We start from the raw sequence: 19357 nt of genomic DNA on the forward strand, positions 1-19357 counted from the left end.
AAGAATGAATTTATGAAATTCCTAGCCAAATGGATGGACCTGGAGAGCATCATCCTGAGTGAGGTAACACAATCACAAAGGAACTCACACAATATGTACTCACTGATAAGTGGATACTAGCCCAAAACCTAGGATACCCACGATATAAGATACAATTTCCTAAACACATGAAACTCAAGAAAAATGAAGACTGAAGTGTGGACACTATGCCCCTCCTTAGAAGTGGGAACAAAACACCCATGGAAGGAGTTACAGAAACAAAGTATGGAGCTGAGATGAAAGGATGGACCATGTAGAGACTGCCATATCCAGGGATCCACCCCATAATCAGCTTCCAAATGCTGACACCATTGCATACACTAGCAAGATTTTACTGAAAGGACCCAGATGTAGCTGTCTCTTGTGAGACTATGCCGGGGCCTAGCAAACACAGAAGTGGATGCTCACAGTCAGCTAATGGATGGATCACAGGGCTCCCAATGGAGGAGCTAGAGAAAGTACCCAAGGAGCTAAAGGGATCTTCAACCCTATAGGTGGAACAACATTATGAACTAACCAGTACCCCTGAGCTCTTGACTCTAGCTGCATATGTATCAAAAGATGGCCTAGTCGGCCATCACTGGAAAGAGAGGCCCATTGGACACGCAGACTTTGTGTGCCCCGGTACAGGGGAACGCCAGGGCCAAAGGGGGGGAGTGGGTGGGTAGGGGAGTGGGGGTGGGTGGGTAAGGGGGACTTTTGGTATAGCATTGGAAATGTAAATGAGCTAAATACCTAATAAAAAAAAAAAAAAAAAAAAAAAAAAAAAGATAGAACCAGCAGAGACCATATCCATATAGGCATTGCCCCTGGTTGAGGGATGAGGCCACCCACTCATCTCAAAAATATTAACCTGGAATTGCTCCCCTCTAAAGGAAATGCAGGGACAAAGAGAAGAACAGAGACTGAAGGAAAGGAAATTTAGAGACTGCCCCACCTAGGGATCCATCCCATCTGCAGACACCAAACCCAGACACTATTGCTGATGTCAAGATGTGCTTGCTGACAGGAGCCTGATCTGCCAGAGCCTGACAAAAACAGAGTTGGATGCTCACAGTCAACCATTGAACTGAGCATGGGGATCCCAATGGAGGAGTCAGAGAAAGGACTGAAGGAGCTGGAGGGGTTTGCAATCCAAAGAAGAACAACAATATCAACCAAACAGATGCCCCATCAGAGCTCCCAGGGACTAAACCACCAACCAAAGAGTACACATGGAGGGACCCATGGTTCCAGCTGCATATGTAGTGGAGATGGCCTTATCTGGCATCAATGGGAGGGGAGGCAACTAGTCCTATGAAGACTCGATGTCCCAGTGTAGAGGAATGCTAGAGTGGTAATGCAGGAGTGGGGGGGGGGGGAGCACCATCATAGAAGCAGGGGGAGGGATTGGAATAGGGAGTTTACAGAGGGGAAACCAGGAAAGGGGATAATATTGACAATGTAAATAAATAAAATGTCCAATAAAAAGGGAAAACAACAACAACAACAAAAAAAAAAAAAAAAAGATTCAAAATAGCATGGAAATACCCAGCATAGACACTCATTTATAACAACTCAGTGGCTGGGGTTTTTACATGTTGTGAAATGATTGCTTTATGAGGAAACAAAAATATTTTTCAAAAAGTAGATAATTGCTTTTGAATCTAAGCTTATAGTACGTCAGGAAAAATTGTTATGACTAAAATAACAACCTTTACCTTTTGTACTATGATTTTCTCATGAACTGCGCATTGGCTGACTGCAGATCATTTTATGGTTATACATTCATCTTAGCGTCATGAGTCCAGAGAGAGGTGTCTTGGTTACTTTTCTGATGGTGTGATAGGACATGACAACTAATATACTTTCCTTTATAATAAACTTTATATATATACTACACTTTTCTTTATAATAAACTTTGCTTTATAAGGAAAGTGCTGAATTCGGGCTTACAGTTTAGAGGGTTGAAGTGCATGATGGCAAAACATTGGTCTAGTGATAGGAACCTCGGGCTGCTTACAACTTCATCTGCAAGTAGAAGTCAACAAGGAAGAGCTCAGAGAAGATGGTGTGAGCTTTTGCAACATGGACCAGAGTACACAGAACTAAAGATCTCTTCATAGCTATGAAGTTTACCCATGAGATTATAACTGAAGAAACAGCTCAGGCGTCTGTATAGGATTCTATTCTGAAGAGAGAAAAGTACCCCAGCACCCAGGAAAACACATGGTCAATGTGCTGAAAGAAGAAAAAGCAAGATGGTTTGGGTTATCGTAAAATGAGAAATGAAAACTTCTAACTAAAATGTAAGGATAGAGCTAATGAGACTTGAAATAAAGAACAAAACAGGGAAAGCTTGGTAAGTATTAAAGGCACCTGGATATTCTCCAAAACACTTTATTCTTAAAGTCATATTGGGATTCAGGACAAAGAGTCTGTGTCAATTCTATCAGGATGACTTTTGTGACCCTTTATCCATCCTATTTAAGAGCACATGAGTGCCACCAATATGAGACTCTATAAGGCATGGGACTCAAGTTGCTGTGGAATGAAGTATCTGAATGATTCCCAAAGGTCAGAGTATATGGTGTCCTCATCTGTAGACAGGAAAACTGAGAAATGGATATGTGTGAAAGGCCAATGGTTTTACTCTTCCTCATCTTCTGCTTGCTTGGGTCTGTGCTCTTACATGGCAAAGATGAGAAAGGACTAAAGCTAACATGACACATGTAACATGGCATGCTACAGAAGGTGAGTCTGTGAGTATGCACCCTGAGGAGAGGGTAAAATGAAAACAGAAGTCAGGATGCTCTTATATGTCCTGAAGCCCTGGACTCTCCTCTCTATGCATAGAGACCCACCATTGAATAATAATTACTTCCTGAGGGCATTTATTTAGTGGATTTAATCAAATCTACTTTGTTAGCTTACAAGTGATTTTACTAGGCTCTTCTCAGGGACCTAACAACTATTTATGTCATCACCTGCCTCCATTGGCTGTCACTGCCAGCTATAGGGAGGTGCAGAATAACAAAGGACTGCTCGCCACTCCAGAACTCTTATCTCTTTTCCCACATGTTCCTGCCAGTTTCTCTTTCCCCCTTTCCATTCTCTGTCCCAGCTTCTCTGACCTCATGGATCTGCTACCTTTTGTCTGCCTCTTCCCCTTCTCCAGGCCCTCATTCCCTTTCCTTCTACCAAACAACCCCATTGGTAAGCAATCTGTTGCATGGCATGATTTTTTTAGGGGAATGCTTTGTCACAGGCCTGCCAGGTACCTCCTCACCGCATTGTATTTCATAACTGGTTCAGATAGGCTCCCCTCATGCATGTGCTTCTTCTTGTGTGTCTAAGCCACACACTAGGACCTTATATCTAACCCCTGCTACCAGCAGCTAAACTGCTTTCCAGCTTACCAATCACTCATCTACCTGTCCAGCAGTGACAATTAGATAAGTTTCCCTTTTGATCTACCTGAGTCCATGGACATGACCTTAGAATGTTCAGCACTCCTCTGATACACTTGGAGACTCACATACTCCCAGCCACAGGCTTTAAGGCCTGGGTACCCCCTTTTTACTAGGTGCCCCTGTACTCATCCCACCATCCTCAGAGCTTTAACCTTTATCTTTATTTCTCAAGGGGACCCTCACTAGTCACTAAAACATTATATAGAGTAATGAACCTATAAATTTAAGTTTCAAACACTTTCAAGAGAAAGCAAAACACATTGTATAGCACTATGAGTTTGTCTTCAATGTTTGTGAGATATTTTCAAATTTTTCCCTTATTTTAAACTTCTCAATGACAAAATAGCCAATAAATCAACAAAATGGAGAAAAAAAATCACTAAACTTTACAGAGAAAAAACCTCAACATCAAAACCTTGAACTTATTTCTAGCTCTGTGCTTATTTTGCCACCCCAATGAATCTTGTGGTTCATCCTGTTTGCCTATTGAGGCCTGTGGTATCCCCAAAAACAAACACTTTGGAAGCCTTCTACAAATCTCTTTCCAGTCTGTCTTCCTGGGGCACAGCCAGGCAAGGTGATCTTCTCATTTCCCCTGACCTCCATTGTCTGGCTCTAGGCACGCGCTGACATTCCAAGGAGTTTCCTGGGACCCCAAAAGCATGCTGCCCTGCTAGGGGCCACAAAATAACAAGCTTGCAACTCCCTAATCACTTCCCAGTTTGATCCACTCAGAACCAAAATAGGTGAGCTATACACAGCCCCACTCCATCCCCAGAACTCCATTGTTAGGACCAAGGCTCCTCTTGCCTTTCTGAGGAGTTCTGCTGGCATCAAGACCAGGGAAAACAAGATGGGTAAAGAACAGCTTAAGAACACAATCAGCAAGATCCATGGCAATAAGGCACCACCAGAATCCAGCTATTGGCTACAGAAAGCCCTAGATATTCTAACACAGGCAAAGCACAAGTAGATGATGTTAAGTCCAATATTATAAATATGATAGAGGTCTTTAAATAGAAAATAAATAAATCCCTTAGAGAAATCCAGGAAAATACAATTTAAAAATGTGAAGGAAATGAGTAAAATTGTCCAGGAATTAAAGATGTAAATAGCAGCAATAAGTAAAACACAGACTGAGGAAACCCTGGAGATGGAAAACCAAGGAAAGAAAACAGAAACTACAGACACAAGCATCACCAAAGGAATAGAAGATTTGGGAGAAAAAATTCTCAGGCATAGAAGATTCTATTGAAGAAAGAGATTCATCAGTCATTGAAAATGATAAATTAGAAGAGCCCATGACACAAAATATCCAGGAAAGGGACACTATCAAAGAAAAAAAAAACCTAAGAATGATAAGAATAGAAGAAGATTCCCAGCTCAAAGGTATAAAAAAGTACCTTCATAGAAGAAAATGTCACTAATATAAAGAAAGAGCTTTTTATAAACTTACAGAACACTAAATAGATTGAACCCAAAAATGAAAATCTTCTGCAACATAATAATCAAAACAGTAAATGCATAGAACAAAGCAAGAATATTAAAATCTATAAGGGAAAAAGGTCAAGTAACATGTAAAGACAGACCTTTCATAAATACACCTGATTTATCAACAGAGACTGTAAAATTCAGAAAGCCTGGGGAGGTGTCTTATAGACCCAAGGGTACCACAGATGTCATTCCAACAAAACCCTCAATCAACACAGGTGATGAAAAAATATATTCTATGACAGAACCATATTTAAACAATATTTTTGCATTAATCTAATTCTCCAGAGGATAGTAGAAGGAAAATTCCATTCCAATGAGACTAACTACATAAAAAAAAACACACAAATAAATAATTTCTCACTAGTAAAACCAAAAGAAGAGAAACAAAACCTCCCAACACACACACGCACGCACACACACACCACCACTACCACCACCACCACCACCACCACCAACACCAACACCAACACCAATAACAACAACAGCATTACGCATTCAGTCTGTTGGCTTGTGTGTTTTATTTGCAGAATTGAGTCCATTGATCTTGAAAAATAGTAATGACCAATGATTGTTATTCCCATTATTCTAATATAAAAGAAACATAACTCAGTAGCAAAAATAGTTATCTTCTCAGAAAAAGATTTCCAAGCAAATGATTCTAAGAAATAAGCTAAAGTAGCCATTCTAATATCTAACTTTCTACCAAAAATAATCAAGAGATGCAGAAGAACACTTCAGACTCATTAAAGGAAAAATTCCAACAAGATGATATCTCAGCTCTAAATATTCACTCTTCAAATGCAAGGGGGCCCACACTCATAAAAGAAAGTTTACTAAAGCTTAAATCACACATCAAACCCTCCTAATTAACATTGGGAGGCTTAAAGACTTCACTCTCACCAAAGGACAGAAAGTAAATAGAGAAACAATAAAACTAACAGGGTTATGGATCAAATGGACATTTGACTCAAGCACAAAAGAATATACCTTGTTCTCAGCACATCACAGAACCTTCTTCAAAATTGGCCATATAGTCAGTCACAAAGCAAGCCTCAACAAATAACACCTTGAACCTTATCAGATTGTAAATGGACCAAAGCTGGACTTCATCAACAATAGAAACAACAAAAATCCTAAAAGCTCATGGAAACTGAACAAGTTCCAACTTCAATTACCACTGGTTGAGAGAAGAAATAAAAAATGAACTGTAAGACTTTCTAAAATTTTCTGAAAATGAAGGCACACCATACCTAAACTTATGGGACACAGAAAACAGTGCTAAGTAGAAAGTTCATACCACAAAATGACTTCATAAAGAAACTTGAGAGAACTCATACTAGCAACTTGACTGTATACCTACTAGCTCTAGAATTAAAAGAATAAACACACCCAAGAGGAGTAGACACTAAGAAGTAATCAAACTCAAGGCTGAAAATAATAAAATAGAAAGAGAGAGAGAGAAAGAGAGAGAGAACAATTCAAAGAATAAACTAAACCAAAAGCTGGTCCATTGAGAAAATTAACAAGATAGACAAACCATTACCTAAACTAAAAGGAAAAGAGACTGTACTCAAATTAAAAAACAAGAAATGAAAAGCAGGACATAACAACAGACTATGAGTAAATTCAAAAATTATTGGGTTTTATTTCAAAAGCCTTTTTCAAAATTGGAAATCTAAATGAAATGGAAGATTTTCTTGAAATATTCTACTTACCAAAGTTAAATCAATATAGGGTAAACAATCTACATATTCCTATAATCCTAATGAAGTAGAAGCAGTCATAAAGGTTGAAAAAAGAAAGAAAGAAAGAAAGAAAGAAAGAAAGAAAGTAAGAAAGAAAGAAAGAAAGAAAGAGAGAGAGAGAAAGAGAGAGAGAGGGGGGAGGGAGGGAGGAAGGAAGGAAGGAAGGAAGGAAGGAAGGAAGGAAGGAAGGAAGGAAGGAAGGAAGGAAGGAAGGAAGGCAGGCAGGCAGGCAGGCAGGCAGGCAGGCAGGCAGGCAGGCAGGCAGGAAGGAAGGAAGGAAGGAAGGAAGGAAGGAAGGAAGGAAGGAAGGAAAGAAGGGAGAAGCAAATAAACAAACAAAGAAAGAAACCAAGCTCAGGGCTAGAAGGTTTTAGTGAAGAACTCTATCAAACTTTCAAAAGACATCTAATAGAAATATTCTTCAAACTATTCCACAAACAGAAACAGAAGGAACACTGTCAAGCTCCTTTATGAAACCAGTCACCCTGATACCCAAAACTCACAAAGACCCAGCAAAGAAAAAGACTTTCATGCCATTTTTCCTTATGATCATTGATCGAATAATAATCAATAAAACACTCACAAACCTAAACAAAGAACACAACAAAAACATCATCCATCATGATCAAGTAGGTTCCATCCAGGGATGTAGGAATTATTCAATATAGAAAAATCCATCAATGTAATCCACCATAAAAAAACAACCGAAAGAAAAAAAAACACATAATTATCTCATTAGATGCTAAAAATACCTTTTCAAAGTCCAATATCACTTCATGTTAAAAGCTTTGGAGGAATCAGGGATCCAAGGTACATACTTAAACACACTTAAGGCAGTATGCAGCATCCCATTAGCTAACATCAAATTAAATGGAGAGAAACTTAAAGATATGGTGTCGGCAATTGGGGTCAGTGCAGATAGGAGCTAACAGGGGTCAGCATTAGAAGGGGTAAAAGGGATCAATGCTGACATAGATTAACAAAGTTTAACTAGGCCAAGTCAATAGTAACAAGTTTGTCCTCAGGTTTTCCTGATGGCAATCTCTATTTACTAAGAAACACATTCTCTGTTTTAAATCTTATTTTGAAGACTTGATCAGCTAGACTGGTTAACATTCTGTTCTCTTTGCTTATAATAGACCTGTATACTCTATTCATAACCTTTCTATTTCATGGTGGACACTGAAAACCTGTTATCTCACCCCTAGATCAGAAGAGCAAGGAACTCAGGCCCAGCCTAGAATAAGGACTTTCTTTGATCATTGATTGCCTCAAGCCTGTTTTTTTCTTGCTGCTAACTTAGGTGCTTGCAATGCATGGATAGTCACTGTACTTCTTTCTCTAAGCCATGCAGCTCTTCCCATTATGAGAACAAGAGGCACATTCTCTTTTTGATTCTAACTTTAAGCTTTCTATCCACAATCCTGACTTTCCAAAATTATGTAAATCAAGCTGACTTCCTAAAACTACTTAAATTAAATCAGGAATTTGTAATATCATTAACTCATCGGAACAGCATTATCTTAAGAACTTTCATCTTCATGTTAAACTGCAGGAAACTTGCCTAACATTGTGAGCTATCACCCAGGAAGTAATCACACCAGGGTTTAGGCAGTGAGGGTCTCTTGGTATCCATTTACATGAAGCCAAATAAATGAAGAGCATGGCAATAACAATCATATGAAGGCACATCAGTAACACGAAGCAATCCTGGAGCAATGTTTCTGGGGCCATGTCTTTATAGCGTGCAGCCATCTTAGCTGAGCAAGATGCTGGGCTGTCTTCAGGCAGTTCACTTGCTCACTGTAGCTCTTACTGCATGGATCCTGCCAATTACTACTGCTGCTGCTACCACCAATAATAATAATGATGAATAAATTACATATAAATAGTTAGTTCCTGTACTAAAATATACATATTGAGTTCTAGTGAGAATATCAGAACACAGAAATTACTTTTAATTTCTTAAAAATGTAAATAATCCACAATTACATCAAAATAATTTTTAAAAACCCCAAATAAATAGAAAAGGTGAGATACATAAAACTTTTTCTAAAATTATTATGAGCTACCTAGTTTCCACAGACAACATTTAATACAACTGTTAGATGAAATACTAATGAGCAATGAAGAAAATGATATAAAGAAATGCAAGTGTATTAGTGAATACACTATTTCATTTGTGCTGCATATCTACTCTAAGGCTTACAAGTATGACAATTAAAAGTGAAAAATATAGTAGAGTGTGTTTATACTTTGGAGCAGGATACCTGATATATGTTTTAGTACAAACCAGTAAAAATATATTTTAGTTCATGCATGTCTGTGAGGGTAATCCCTATCAATCCACTAGACTGATCTTAGATATGTTCAATTGATCAAATTAATAGTTGGCGAGTCTCTAAGAGCTGTCTGGAAAAGACTAAAATTGGAACGTGTGACACTATTAAGCAGTAGAACAAAGCACCCTGTACTTCCCATGGAGAAGAGGTGTTTGGGAGAACTTTGAGTGCCAGAAAGAATGAAAAGAACACAGTGGATCTCTCCATTACAATGAAATTCATCTATTTTTTTTTCAGTTAATTCATTAACTATTTCCCTACTCATCAGCATAAATCAGTTTCGAGTTTATAAAGTACCATATATAATATATGTGATTGTTGAGGTGAGTTTACAAAGCACCACTTATAATGTGTGTGACTGGTGAGGGGAGCTTGTGTGCAGGTACAACACTGTGGAGTTCATTACACAAATGGATTACGATTCACAAACAGGTTTCTAGGTCTGACTTCATGGGCCTTTAGTAGCCCAAACAATTTGGATATTTATTATTTATTTATTTATTTTGTGCTTTTGAGGTGCTGAGAAGTAAAATGTAGGGATGTGTGAATGCAAGAAATGTTTCTTTCTTTTTTTTTTTCTTCACAAAACACTGTGATCGGTAACATTCTTTATTCATAGACAATCAATCATTAACTTATTTTTAACTTTCAGAGGCTGTTTGAACTCAGGGCAGCTCCTCTTCAGTACATTACAACATGTATCTTCAGTACATTACATTACAGCATGTATCTTCAGTACATTACAGCATGTATCTTCAGTACATTACAGCATGTATCTTCAGTACATTACAGCATGTATCTTCAGTACATTACAGCATGTATCTGACTCACTGGTTTGAATGTCTTTGGGAGAAAAGGTGCAGTATGATTCAGAATAAAGGAAATTGAGGGAACAAAGCATCATTTCCACTTACCCTTTCTTAGAAATGGGAACAAAACACCCATGGAAGGAGTTACAGAGACAAAATTTGGAGCTGTGACGAAAGGATGGACCATCTAGTGATTACCATATGCAGGGATCCATCCCATAATCAGCTTCCAAATGCTGACACCATTGCATACACTAGCAAGATTTTGCTGAAAGGACCCAGATATAGCTGTCTCTTGTGAGAATATGCCGGGGCCTAGCAAACACAGAAGTGGATGCTCACAGTCAGATATTGGATGGGTCACACGGCCCCCAATGGAGGAGCTAGTGAAATTACCCAAGATACTAAAAGGAACTGCAACCCTATAGGTGGAACAACAATATGAACTAACCAGTACCCGGGAGCTCTTGACTCTAGCTACATATGTATCAAAAGATGGCCTAGTAGGCCATCACTGGAAAGAGAAGCCCATTGGACTTGCAAACTTTATATGCCCCAGTACAGGGGAACACAAGGGCCAAAAAGGGGGAGTGGGTGGGTAGGGGATTGGGGGGGGTGGGTATGGGGGACCTTTGGGATAGCATTGAAAATGTAAACGAGGAAAATACCTAATAATAAAAAAAAAAAAAGAATGAAGCAAATTCCTATGATAACAAAGTTTATGCTAGAGGTGTCAACCAGACACTTTAAAAAGTGCTGTTTCTTTAGAATAATTAATGAGTGACATCTTTGTTAACTTCTCTGCCATTAAGTGGTGGTTCCAAATTTATGTTGATTAATAAGACAGTGTCCTGGGAAATAAATCCAGGACTAAGTTTCTTCCATGTAACCTTTACCTTTTCCTTAAGAAATGTTTCTTATTACTCAGTTAAACCCCTAGCTCCTATATTTTCAAATGATGGTTGTGGTGGTGGACTTTACAGACTTCACTAATGATGTGTATAATATTCTGAGTACTTCTCTGTATCCTGACAATATTGCAGATGCTACAAAAATATTTCAAATAATGCTGAGGCTAATCTTCTGTGCTATGACCTAGGGTAATTGCAATTTTATAGTGACTAGATTGCTAACTCTACATGTGTCACATAGGAGTAAGGCAAGAGAGCTCAAATGGTTAATGCTTTAGTTTATACTATATGATTAGCTTTGCGCCATCTGGTGATATTCATTGTTCAATCTCTGAAAAATTAATCCAACTCCTGTCCTTATGGCTGACAATAGATTGTGAATATTAAGGAGAGTTACTTCGGAACTGTGGATTGGGAGCTTTGGAGTAGAAGCCCTTTATGTTTGTGTAGATTTGTTAGCTATGTTGACATCTTCTTATAATATAATTGTAACACAGTCTCACAGTCTACTACTTTGTCATCTGAGAGAGTCATCCAACTTTTGAAAAGCATACACTGCTTAGGCTAGCACTTGGCACAATATTCTGGTGTCCTTCACAATTATTGGTCATAAGCAAATGGTATGTAAAGACAGAAAGGCAATGTGTTAAATTATAATAAATAACATATTGTTGCTTTAGGAGAAATGCTTGTTATCATAATCAACCAAGGACTGACACAATCAACTCATAATTTCTCTATAAAGTAACTCTCAATATAAAATCAGATCATCAACTTATTCATTCCCAGTGAAAAGTATTTTAATAAGAACTGGCATAATTGAATATTCATGGGTAGCTCATTGTGATCTGATAGATGCAGCTTAATCATAAAATAAGTGACAATATGAAGTTTGCTTATTGTGTGGTTTGAAACGAGAGGATCAGATTGTTTTACTGGGTACAGATATATGCTGAGAGCCTTATTAATTTGACTCATAATGAGGATAATTCTAAAACTGTGGTTAGAATACAGTAAGCTGAGTAGTGACACATTCACTGTCATCATTCCAATGTCATTCTAAACATTTCGTATCTACTGTGTTAACCATTTACAACAGGAAGAGTGTGTGGTAACAGCAATGTTCACTATGCTACTGATACTTTAACCAGGAAACATTTCTAGCTGTTGGGCACTCAAACTGCAGGCATTATAGCTAATTGGAATATAAATTAATTTGAATTACCTTAAAATTAAAGTGTGATTACCATATATGGGTGGTTGTTACATTTTTGAATAACAAGGTTCCAAGACTTTTGGAACAGGATTGACACAGAACATGAAACGTGGTCAGAATTTAGTCAATAGTAGCAGTGTAATTCCTTAAATCATTTAAACCATTTAAAATTACATACACATTCAGTAAAAATAGAGGGGAATGTTACCATCTTAAATGTCCTTCATGGGTCCTATTTGCATGCCTCTTTTGCATCAATCAGATGTATTTGTAGTTACGGTTTCCAAGGCAACCTTTTCCTTTGATACTTAGATCCTTGTGGGCAGAGCAGCAGTCAATTCTCAGCTATGGACATTTATCACTGTTTTTCTGATACTGTTGCTCCCAGGTGTTTCCTTCTGTGTTTTGCTTTCATGCATTTGTCATAATGTTTCTTTTAAAAAAAATCAGAAGGCCCTTGAGATCAACACATCAAAAGGAATGAATGTCAAATAAGATATTATATTTTAATTAGGCACACTTAAACAGTATGACTTAGCTTCAATCTGATATCTTCAGATGTATGGAGTGCCCATTATGACTCTGGCCTTACAATATTCACCAGTGAACGACAAATATGTTCAGGATGTAAATTACCAGTCTGAACTTACACTTGATTTCATTGTGCATCATATGAAATGAAATATTAAATAAGTCCTCACAGAGCATGATAGATTACATATAGGCATCATACATTTGTGTGCATATGATACTGGAAGAACTCTGAATCTAATATATTTATAGTACACATACAAAATTTGTTGCCTAGCAATTTCTGTGTATTTTATTACCTGGGATGTTAGATTACAATTCATTGCAGGCAGAATTCAAAGAGTCAATTTCATTATTTGTACACTCCTACTGCAAGAACATTTTATCTCAAGAAAACACTGACAAATTCAAAGTAAAACTATCTTACAGACACACATTCAAATGCCAAAAATAAGAGAAACACAGAAATTAGAGAGAGAGAGAGTAATGAAGAGAAAATCCACATAAAATTTCACATGCTTCCACCTGAAAATATCACCAAAATTGTGTGAAATAAATTGTTGAAAATAATTTGCTTATTTCATTTTTGGATGAATAATAAGGATAATAATAATCCATAACAATAATTTAGTTCATTCAGTGCTGGGATTTTTTAAATAATCATTGATCACCTGCAAAGTTAAATATAGCAAGTTCTACTTAAGAATTATTACTAAAGGTTTCAGGAACGAAATGGAATTTAATATAAGGGATGAAGAGCAAAAAGCTCTATTGAAAGTAAATGAAAATAATATACTGGCAGAAAATAAAGATGATTGAAATCACCATGAAGAATGAAGAAGGTCATGGACTTATTTTGGAAATTAACAAGTGAAGTACACAGAATAATATTAAGCAAAATCATAACTCACATATACAGCTGGGCTTTAATTTTTTTGTACCATTTATTGTTATTATCTTGTGGATAGACTATGTGACTATGTAAGTGTGTATGTGTGTGAATGTGTGTGTGTGTGTGTGTGTATGTGTGTGTGGGTGTGTATGTGTGTATAAGTGCATAGGCAGATACTTGCTAGGGCACAGTTGTAGAGAACAGTGGATTAAACTCAGGTGATCAAACTGAAGAACAAATTTGTTTACCTGCAGAGTAATCTTGTAAACCCAACAAATCTAGATTTCTAGGCATCTATATCTAGGGATAATATAGAAAGTAAAACAGGAAAAGTAGAAAAAATTCACTTATTTATAAACTTGTCTATTGGACAAAAAGAGAAAGCAATCACAATCTAATTATTTCTTTATAAATAACATGTTATAAGCAAACTGCAAATGAATGAGAGAAAAAAGACTGATGCTGAGAGTGCCAGAGAAGTGGTAGCTGGTTCCACATCAGAGGAACAGAGCAAAGTTTCACAGGAACGATGTTAACAGAGACACATCTCGTAGGCATCCCCAAAGAGAAAGTTATTATTTTCTTTGGTAAACAACATAGAAGCTCATTTCCCGGTCCTCCCTCAAATCATTACTAGCTAACATTTGAAGTTCAATATACAGGCAAGGACAACTTCTATGTACTCAAACTATAAAAAAGCATATCTATTAATAAAATATGTTCATAGCAGCCTTATTTATAATAGCCAGAAGCTGGAAAGAACCCAGATGCCCCTCAACAGAGGAATGGATACAGAAAATGTGGTACATTTACACAATGGAGTACTACTCAGCTATTAAAAAGAATGAATTTATGAAATTCCTAGGCAAATGGATGGACCTGGAGGGCATCATCCTGAGTGAAGTAACATGATCACAAAAAACTCGCACAATATGTACTCACTGATAAGTGGATATTAGCCCAGAAACTTAGGATACACAAGATATAAGATACAATTTGCTAAACGCATGAAACTCAAGAAGAACGAAGAACAAAGTGTGGACACTTTGCCCCTTCTTAGAATTGGGAACAAAACACCCATGGAAGGAGTTACAGAGACAAAGTTTGGAGCTGTGTCAAAAGGATGTACCATCTAGAGCCTGCCATATCCAGGGTTACATCCCATAATCAGTTTCCAAATGCTGACACCATTGCATATACTAGCAAGATTTTGCTGAAAGGAAAAATCTTGTGAGACTATGCCGGGGCCTAGCAAACACAGAAGTGGATGCTCACAGTCAGCTATTGGATGGATCACAGGGCCCCCAATGGAGGAGCTAGAGAAAGTACCCAAGGAGCTAAAGGGATCTGCAACCCTATAGGTGGAACAACATTATGAACTAACCAGTACCCCGGAGCTCTTGACTCTAGCTGCATATGTATCAAAAGATGGCCTAGTCGGCCATCACTGGAAAGAGAGGCCCATTGGACTTGCAAACTTATATGCCCCAGTACAGGGGAACACCAGGGCCAAAAAGTGGAAGTGGGTTGGTAGGGGAGCGGGTGGGAGGGTATGGGTGACTTTTGGGATAGCATTGGAAATGTAAATGAGGATAATACCTAATAAAAAGTATAAAAAAAACCCATACAGTGAAAGAAGAAAGTTTAGCCCAACTTTGTAGTCATTTGTAAAACAAAGTATAAATGTAAAAGAAAAAAATTCAGAATTATTACAATTGTAACTGATTTAATGGACACAATTAAAATCATTAGAGATTATAAGTAGTCTCCTTCACAAAAATCCATTTTAAATTTCTCAAGGACCTCACCAAGACTTTATACCCAGATACTACTAGAATAAATAGTATGTGGTATACTGAAAATTATACACACAGATGAGTACTTTCTAAATAGAATCTATTAGTGCGGGGAATAAGGTGAATAGTTGCTACTGAGATCTATTGTATCTAAGCAGCTTCTGAAAAACATGAAAAGAAAAATAAAGTGTTAATTGAGGAAAAAGGCAGATGACAGAATGGGAGTCAGTCTTTGCTAGTTATATATCTGTCAGGGGAATAGAATCTTGAAGATATGAAGAACTCAAAAAAATGAATAGAAAGAAAAGAAAAAGAAAGGGAATTATTAAAGAAACACAAAAGGAAAGAAAGAGGGAGAAAGAAGAGAAAAAAGAAAGGAAGAAAGAAGGGGAAAGAAGGGAAGAAGGAAGGAAGGAAGGAAGAAAGAGGAAGAAAGGAAGAAAGGAAGAATGCAGGAAGGATTTTTAAAAAGAAGAAGAAAAGATATTTTTGGCAATGATGTGTTTGGAGCCCTAGGAAGAAAGTATACAGTTTGCCATCTCTGTGTGCATGATGCCACACTTGGCTTAATATATGGAAATACTGCAGAGTTTCACTCTCATGTTTCCTTCACTGTAGTGGACATATAGATATAAATTGCTCCCCGTTTCCCATGTTGAATCAGATTAGTTTTGTGGATGAGTGTGTATTGAATGTTATCAATATCAGCCTGCCATGATCAAACCCTAGAGTTGAAATTACTCATAGCTCCCTAGAGAAGTCCATTGACCTCCATCATCCTCTGACGCACAGTCTGCATTTCCACCATTACATCTTTTTCCACAATCACATTTCCTGGGATTTCTGGCACTGACCCTATGTTTATCCACTGTCAAACAAATTTATGTTGCCTCCTCCTGATTATCTCGAGTATCATTACCCTCAGTGACAGCTCTGTGATGGGAAGACTCACCTCCGCACTCAGGCAAGTGAAAGTATAAATTATATCGAAGCTTCATCACTTATAACTTTTCCCTTATGTATTATCTTTTATACCTTAGTCTATGCTTTAGAGAACTTGACATGATGCTCACTATTCTATGATCCCCAGACATTATTTGTCATGCAGTTTAAATTTGTCTGTTTTCCAACCCATCTCCATGAATGTAGACCTGGGTAGAAATAATCACATCCTATTTTTCTAGTTTATTATCGTGCTTCATTAAGTCTACAAGTGCAGCAAATACAAACAAATGTGCCTTATCTTAACCTACTAAGTTTTTAGATATTCTGGGCTTAGTTGTGAGGTTTCTATTAACTTTCTAATGCAACTAACTCCTCTGCATGTGTGTTTTGAACGTAATTTATTATCACTGTGATCATGTTAAACCTTATATAGGTACCTGTAACCTTAATATGCAATAATTTTTAGAACGATGTTTGTGGGTCTAAACAAAGTGCTTCCTGTTTGGTCAACTTGGCTAATCAAGAAATTTTGTTTTAAGCTCTTGTTGCAATTGCAATAGATTCTGGGTTTGGTGGTTTATGAGATGGATCCCCAGGTGGGGCAGTCTCTGGACGGTCCTTCCTTAAGTCTCTGCTCTGAACTTTGTCTCTGTAACTCCTTCTACGGGTATTTTGTTCCCCCTTTTAAGAAGGATCAAAGTAGCCAGGTGGTGGTGGCGCATGCCTTTAATCCTAGCACTTGGGAGACAGAGGCAGGCAGAATTCTGAGTTCGAGTCCAGCCTGGTCTACAGAGTGAGTTCCAGGACAGTCAGGGCTACACAGAGAAACCCTGTCTCAAAAAAGAAGAAGAAGAAAAAGAAGGAGGAGGAGGAGGAGGAGGAGGAGGAGGAGGAGAAGGAGAAGGAAGGATAAAAGTATTCACAGGTTGCTCTTCCATTGTCTTGAGTTTCATGTGTTTTGCAAATTGTATCTTGGGTATTCTGAGCTTCTGGACTAATATCCACTAATCAGTGAGTGCATGACAGAGCCTAATAAAGCTGTCTCCTGAGAGGCTCAACCAGTGCCTGAAAAATACAGAAGTGAATGCTCACAGCCATCCATTGGATGGAGCATAGGGTCCAGCCCTATAGGAGGAACAACAATATGAACTAACCAGTACCCCTGGGACTAAACCACCAATCAAAGAAAATGCATGGTGGGACTCATGGCTCTAACTGCATATGTAGCACAGAATGGCCTAATTGGTCATCAATGGAAGGAGATGCCCTTAGTCCTATGAAGGTTCTATGCTCCAGTATATGGGAATGCCAGGGCTAGGAAGCAGGAGTGGATGGGTTGCTGAGCAGGGGGAGGGAGGAGGGGATAGGGGATTTTCAGAGGGGACACTAGGAAATGGGATAACATTTGAAATGTAAATAAAGAAAGTAAAAATTTGTTTTAATTATAAATGTAGATTTACATATTTTAATATTACATATTTATGTTTCTTATAGGATTTTATATATACATGTCCACTACACTGAGAAAAAGTGAGAGTTAAAATTACATTATTTTTATACATTAAGCCCTGTGTGATATCATGGACACACATGCCAAACTGTATACTTTCCTCCTGGGGTTTCAACATTCGCATTGCCAAACAATTGCTGTGAGTTGGAAAAACATTCTGAATATTGATATTCAATATTTTTAACCTTTTGTCAGTAGGTGATGAATTAACTCAGCTCCAAGGCTGCTCCAGTTGACAGTGAGAGCTTATTTAACTCATTTCTCACTGCAGGGAGAAGAATCAGATCCAGGGAGAACAGCCAATAGAAGAAAAAAAAATGAATTAAAAGTGAAATTACTGTGCTTATACTTTATCACTGCTAGGCATCCTAGAAACTCAGGAAATTAACATTCTTAATATAAAATATTGATGGTATGCAGTATTAATATGGCATCACACAAAGAATTGACAGTGCTTAATGTTTTATTGCAGACTCCTTGCTGGGCAGAGACTCCATTTTACAATCAAAAAGCAATTAATTTCAGATTCAAAAAAATTAAAGCCCATGGAAGAAATTCAGTTAGGTTTTTTTTTTCATTTTTATTAATTTACCTTATTCCTATACAATGCAAGATTTACCTATGAAGGCATTGTGATTACCATACGCTATTGGTTGGCAAACATCAAAGAGATGAGTGGCCTATTGCGTGTTCGTATCCAAAGGAATGAGTATCATAAATCACAGCACTGTCGAAAGCACTTATCTCATTTGTAATTCTATTTTTAAAAACTCTGTCATACCTTTGCTCACAAAATGAAGTTATTTCCTTTTAACTCTTCTTCCATATAATCCAACTTGATAATCCTGAAATGTAGTCACATGGTATGTATACAATAATGCATCACATTTTCCTCATTAAAATACTAGTTTTATTAAAATGAATTACTGAGAACTCTAGCATCCTTTATGAAAGTTTTATTTCTCTATGATTCACTTGATGTGTGCACATAAGCAAACACAGGTATATACTCACACATACACACACACATACAGATACACAAACAGAAATACACTCAGACATACAAAACCACACAAATATACACTCAGATACACAGAGACAGACATGATATACACACATATGTACTGCTCATGGGCAGATATCCACTAAGAAATATGTACAAAGTCACACACTGAGACCATGTTCTTCCTGTAGTAATCATTTATGCATTGTGTAAAGTTTACCCTTGAATTATTCACATGCTGATTTCTCTATCCCACTATCTGGTTTCAATCCAGACATGATATTGTAATGCTATATCAACAATCTCCTGTGTTGAGAAGGTGTGTGTGTGTGTGTGTGTGTGTGTGTGTGTGTGTGTGTGTGTGAGAGAGAGAGAGAGAGAGAGAGAGAGAGAGAGAGAGAGAGAGAGAGTTACAAGGAATATCCTGAGAGATATTCAAGGCAGAAAACATCTGAGTCCTAGAGAGCCAGACCAATATAAAAAAATGAAACTTACCTTGAGAAATTTGTCTGGGATGTAGCCAGATTAGACTAGATGATTAAAATAGAATTATAATGATTAATTATTATGCTTTACACTGAAAATAAACCTTGCTCTCTCTGTGTCATTATTGGGGAACTAGCTTGGATAAAGAAAAACAGTCACAGTATTAATTTTCTGTATACATTTCTA

The sequence above is a fragment of the Mus musculus genome, chromosome 14 (assembly GCF_000001635.26).
Source record: "Mus musculus strain C57BL/6J chromosome 14, GRCm38.p6 C57BL/6J".
In the NCBI taxonomy this organism is placed as follows: Eukaryota; Metazoa; Chordata; class Mammalia; order Rodentia; family Muridae; genus Mus; species Mus musculus.